A 5,524-nucleotide genomic window follows, 5' to 3' on the forward strand; every position below is an offset into this window, starting at 1 on the left:
CAAAGTAGGAATGGGAGAAAGCCATCTTAACATAATAAAGGCCATTTATAAAAAGCCCACAGCTAATGTCACACTTCATAGTGAAATACTAAACGCTTTTGCTTTAAGAGCAGGAACAAAGCAAGGATGCTAACTATTGCTTCTTCTATACAACATAATATAGGAGACCCTAGACACAACAAATATGAAAAAAAGGGGGAAAAAGCCATCCAAATAGAAAGGAAGGGGTAAATAATTTTTTTCTATTTGTAGATGAATTGATTGTATATGTAGAAAAGTCTAAAGAGTCAACACCAACAACAATGTAAAAATTGTTAGAACTAATAAATGCATTCAGCAAAATTGCAGGATACAAAATGAACACTCAAAAATAAGTTGTTTCTATATGCTAACAATGAACAATCTGAAAAGGAAGCAAAAGCAATTTATTTATAATAGCATCAAAAAGAATACAATTATTAAACATAAACCTAACTGAAGAAGTAGACGACTTGTACTATGAAAATAAGGAGCATTTCTGAAACAAATTTTAAAAGATGAAAACAAATTTTTAAAAAATCTCATCTTCATAGATTGGCAGTCTTAATACTAACATTTATCACTGTACAAAGGGATCTACAGATTCCTATCAAAATCCCTATCAAAATTCCAAAAGGATTTCTTGCAGAAATAGAAAAATTCATTCCAAATTGTGTATGGAATATCAATTAATTCCAAATAGCCAAAGCATTTTTTAAAGAACAAAGTTTCAAACACTCACACTTTCTGATTCTAATACTTTATACAAAGATGCAATAATGAAAAAAAGTGAGATGCTGTCACAAATACAAACAAACTGACAAATGGGTTGCAATAGAGAGCACAGAAACAAACCCTTGTATATATGGTCAAATGCTCTTTGACAAGGAGGCCAAGATAATTTAATGGTAGGAGAACATTATCTTCAACAAATATTGTTAAAACTATACATTCTTATGCAAAAATTATAGTTAAGACTTTATTATACATCTTGAACATAGATTAATTAAACTAAAAAAAAGCTTTAAAGATCTAAGTAAAAGATTTAAAGCTATAAAATTTTTAGAAGAAAACATAGTGGGGAAGCTTCATGATATTGAATTTGACAATTATTTATTGCATAACAACATGTACAGGCCAATAGGACAGGCAACAAAAGCAAAAGGAGTCAAGTTAGGACTACATCAAACTTAACTTTTTTCATCAAAGGATACAATAAACAGTGAAAAGGCAATCTATTAATTGGGAGATAATATTTGCAAATCATATACCAAATTAGAAATTAGTGTGCAGAATAGATAATAAACTCTTGCCACTCAACAACAAAACATAAATAACACAATTTAAAAATGAGCTGAGGACTTGTAAAAATATTTCTCAGAAAATTATATACAACTAGTCAACACATATATGAAAATATGCTCAACAACACTAATAATCAGATAAATGCACATAAAAACCACAATGGTTTATTACTACATACCTATTAAGATTTCTACCACAAAAAAATAGAAACAGAAAAAAACAGAAAGCATTGATATCTGAACCCTTGTTCATTACTAAGGGAAGCATAAAATTGTGCAACCACTATGGAAAACAGTATGGAGATTCCTCAAAAAAAATGTTTTAAAAACTACAATTAGATCAACACTACCATTTTTGGATATATTTCCAAAATAATTGAAAACAATCTTTTGAAGATGTTTTTGCACATTTATGTCCACAGCAACACTAATTACCATGATTTTTTAAGGGAAATTTTAGTCCTAGGCCCATCTGTACACTTCCTTATAAATTCCAATTTTAGTAAATAACCCTGTTAAGCCAGTTTAGCAACTCCCTCACCCTCAGTGATAACTAAACACCTTCAATATATGATCAGGTTCCTCACCCTCCAACATTCTTCAGGAGATGTCTGATTACTCTGGCTTGTCATCAGCAAAAATCCTGTTATGTAAGTTTAGCTAGAATTTCAATTATTCCTGATGTTTTCTCTTAGTAATTTTTTATACATTGACCCCAACCTTGCTTCTTGGCTCTAAATTCCCACTTGCCCATGTTGTATTAGGCATTGAGCCTAACTGCTTTCTCCCACTGCAAAATCCCATTGCAGTGGTATTTATTTATTGTGATGATCTTGAATAGAGTCTGCCTTACCATGTTTTAACAAGTATAATTGAATTTTTTTTTTTTATTCTGAGTGTTCACGTGTGAAACCTTTGTCATTAGTCCTGACTGATTGATTGGAGATTCATTAGTGAGTCAGACTATTGCTCTGAATAAATGTCCATTGGACATGGTAATTACAGATTTTTTAATCTTAAGAATGCTAATGTACTCTCTGAAGCTGGTTTAGAGTTCCAGGTTTCTTTGAATGGTACTTTCTGGGCTAGTAGTTCTTCTACTTGGGTCTTTTTCTTGAGTCAGAATTATTCCCTGACTCCTTGGGCTGGAGATCTCTTCTTTCTAGCCGTCTTTGAGACTTCTATTTTCTCCCTACTGGACCATGCTGCTCCTATGTGAACTTCTCTGTCACATGAAACCTCCATTTTTGAACCCCTGTTGACTAAATTATCCACCATTTCTGTCTACCTTCTTCTTGTTGGCATAATTTTGCACTCCGGTTTTCAAGAATACTTGCAAATGTCTTATTTCAAACCTCTTCTTCCTCCATATCTCTGTGCACCAGTGCCAAACTGTTTTTTTTTTTTTTTCTTTCTAGATCCTGCTCAGTTACTTGAACTTCAGTACCACGCTTTCAGGGGCTCAAGATCCCATAAAAGCAACTACCTGAGACCAAAAAGAAAATAAGAAGCTGTTTGAAAACAAAACTATGTTTTGTCCACTCTGAGGACTTTTGGATAAGTATGAGAAGTATGAGTTTTAAATGAGTATGAAAGTATGAGATACTTTCCTACCTCTGGATTATATTGCCAAATTAATTTATAAAATCCATTTAAGGAGTTCTATTTAGATTGGCTAGAAAACAAAATGAGCATCAAAGGAATTCTATTTAGATTTGCTTGGAAATAAATGAGCACTTACATACATTAAGTATTCCTAAAACTCTCGAAAGTACAAAAACCCAAGTGCTTTCTAAGTTTATGTGATCTGAATAATTTTTGGTAAATAAAGCTAGTTTTTAAATTGTCAGTAAATAAAGGCAAAAAAATGTCTTCAGAATTATCAGCATTGAGTATACTGTAGACACATTTTTATTCTATCTGGATTTACTAGTCAAAGTATCTCTACTACTTTAAGATGAATAAAGTATGAGTTTAGCCAAAGAACAAATGTGCAAGTGAAACTGCCTTGTCCTTTACTATATGATTATTAAACACAGCAGCAAAAATTAAAAAAAAGAAAACCTATGTATATTTTTTTTTTTTTTAGAATTCTTGCTTTCATGATGACTGCCTAACATGCACAGGCTATAAAAACTTGTAAAGAGGAAAATTATTTGCGATGATGGCTAGCTTTGCTAAATGGCTCATGATATTTTCATGAGTAATTCAACATAATAAGTGAATTAAAACGTGTAAATGGGATAAAAATTTATAAATAAACTTTTCAACAACAATTTTTCCTTTCAAAATATATATCCAATTTAAAATAGTTTTCATAATCTTTTTGGTAACTAACAACCTTAAAGGTACTGTAAATTAATTAAAGTAATAGGTATTTATTACATGTCTGGTTCATTTTTAAGAAAAATAAAATACTAAAATATTAATTGTTGAACATACATTTAAGTTTATCTCCTTTTGCTTTCTTAAAATTTACAGAAAAAGCTAAATATATTTCGGTCTGTTAATAAACATAAAAATTATGCCATATGTTTCTAAAAATTATAAAATAGTATTCATCTATACAATGTTGATATTTGACAGTTCACAGATGCTTAGTTTATAGTTTGCATTAGAAATTACACTTGCTAAGTATTAAAACTTCTAAGTAATATATGAAATTAGAACTACTATAAATTACAAGTGAAACAACTCTCATGAAAAATATACAAGGAAAATAAGAGGTGGTTTTGGTAAGGAATGTTTCAAAGTATGATATCTTTTCTGTTAAGGGAAAAAGAAGTAATTAAATCTGTAAAATTAATAAAATGATAATTCTAATAAAGTAGAATGACTGTTCCAAAGTAAGAAAGACAAAATGTAGGAGGCAAAAAAGCTCATGAATATGTTCTAAATGCTATAAATGGCTTACATTAAGGAAATCTTCAAAAATAAATCTTGTGTGTTCAAAGCTGATTGAGATTGGGTAGATTCATTTATAAATGTCATTTGAAAACTAGCTTTAGTATTAATAGTACACTGATGAAAAATGAGAATTTATCCTTCTCTCTTAAAATTATGTTAAAATATTTGATTCCACAAAGTAATCAAATTTCCTTGTTAATTTCATCATTACTGTAATGACTTTTACCTATAAACATTTCAAGCTTTCAAGTTTTTTTTTTTTTTTTTTTTAGATCTGTTATCCAGGCTGGAGTGCAGTGGCGCAATCTTGGCTCACTGCAGGCTCCGCCTCCCAGGTTCATGACATTCTCCTGCCTCCTGCCTGAGCTTCCTGAGTAGCTGGGACTACAGGCACCCGCCACCATGCCCAGCTAACTTTTTGTGTGTATTTTTAGCAGAGATGGGGTTTCACCGTGCTATCCAAGATGGTCTCCATCTCCTGTCCTCGTGATCTGCCCTACTGGGCCTCCCAAAGTTCTGGGATTACAGGCGTGAGCCACCACGCCTGACCACATTTCAAGCTTTTTATTGACAGTTATTGTGTTACATTGATTCTTCTCTGAAAGTATTTTCAGTCGGCTATGTCCAAAATTACTTCTTATTCAGGAAGATTTATTATAAAGACTCTGACAAGTACTCTGGAACATATGTTTCTGATAAATGTAAGATCATAATATTAAACTGAAAAAAAATTCAGACCTCTAACGAAGAAACTGACATTCAAACTGGTAACCAAGATAAAGTAGAACAAGAATTAATTACACAGGACTGAATAAACCGATGAGGATATTTTTAAATGATATTTTTGTTAGAAGCATTTCTAGTTTTTAATGGTTTTCTTTCTAATTTTAGGAAACCTTTTTTGTTGTTTTAAGGTCTCTATAGCTTATAGCAATTTTATAAAGTATACTTCTGTGAACAAAAATGTAAACATTTACTTTTTCTCCCTACCTCATCCCTCCAGAATTCAGAAACTAGTAATTAGTAGTATTATTTTCATAGAAATATAGCTATTTGCATAAGGTTTAATAAGAGTCTGTTCTTCCTTTAACAAGACATGACCAGACAACTTTAAGAAATTAAGATCAACTTTATGAAACTAATGAAGCCCCTTGTGGAAAAAAAAAATGACCTGGCACGTTATATACATGGTTTCCTTACATGGTTACCTTACAGTTGACTAGTATCATATCCGTACAGGCTCAGGAACCTCCGGATAGTTTCAGGATCCTGAGAAGAGATAAATTTACCCGAAT

The sequence above is a fragment of the Colobus angolensis genome, unplaced genomic scaffold (genome assembly GCF_000951035.1).
Source record: "Colobus angolensis palliatus isolate OR3802 unplaced genomic scaffold, Cang.pa_1.0 Scaffold549, whole genome shotgun sequence".
Lineage (NCBI taxonomy): Eukaryota > Metazoa > Chordata > Mammalia > Primates > Cercopithecidae > Colobus > Colobus angolensis.